Raw genomic sequence first — 1061 nt, forward strand, 5'->3', positions numbered from 1 at the left:
CGACGATCGTCCGGACTTCCGTCGAGCTCTCAAACTCCCAACGTGATCATAGTCTTGACTCTAGCGCAACTCCTGCTGCATGTCTTTCTTCCATCGTAGTTAATCCTACACAATTAAAACAAAACTTCGATCGAGACAATTAATCCTAAGCAATTAACCAAGTTGTCCGGCATGTCATTGGCCCCTCGACGCTTCGTCCGATTCTTCGGCGCATCGTCCTCTCCTGCGGCCTATTGCACAATCGGCCAGTTGACTTCGCAACTCCGAAATCCTTGGCACAATACCTGCTCTTCTTGTCCCAAAGCCTTCTGTCGATACATCAACCGATCCACCAGCCCGACGTCTAATCTTCTGACATGTTCCTCCGGCACAACATGATTTTCCTGCTTTAATTGTCTCATCCTGATCGAAGCATCCTGCGTCACTCAAAACGCAGATCAAGTCATAAACATATATCAAGTGGTTTCATCATCAAAATACGAGATTCAACAATCTCCCCCTTTTTGATGATGACAACAACTTGATGACGGAGTTAAAGTTAACTCTCGGAGTTTAAACAAACTCCCCCTATCAATATGCCATATTGATAGAACTTTGAATTCAAACTGAATTCAAGTCATTGCAATATTCATTATAAATACTTGCAACACGTCATCATGAACTTATGCATAATATCATACTTCTCCCCCTTTGTCATCAACAAAAATGAGAAGTCCAACTATTCTTGTGTTTGGAATATTAGTTTAACTCATTGCATGAAAAACATAATATCAAGTTTTATCATCATGCAGTTTTGAAGCTAGAAAATTTAGCAAGTGTTACATCATGCTTAGAACATTCAAGCTATCAAGTTTTAGATATGCAACTTGTACAACATATAAGATAGCAAATTCAAAGATATGCAAGTTTCTTTGCGATAGGTAAGATAGCACTTTTGCTTCTAGAAATATGCAAGTTAGCAATCTTTGCTTCTCTTTTGAGCTGAGCAATTTCTTGCTTCCTTTGCAAAGTTTGAGCTAGCAATTTTGCTTCCGTTGCAAAGTGCAAGTTAGCATGTTTTG

Source organism: Musa acuminata, chromosome BXJ3-7 (assembly GCF_036884655.1).
Source record: "Musa acuminata AAA Group cultivar baxijiao chromosome BXJ3-7, Cavendish_Baxijiao_AAA, whole genome shotgun sequence".
Classification (NCBI taxonomy): domain Eukaryota; kingdom Viridiplantae; phylum Streptophyta; class Magnoliopsida; order Zingiberales; family Musaceae; genus Musa; species Musa acuminata.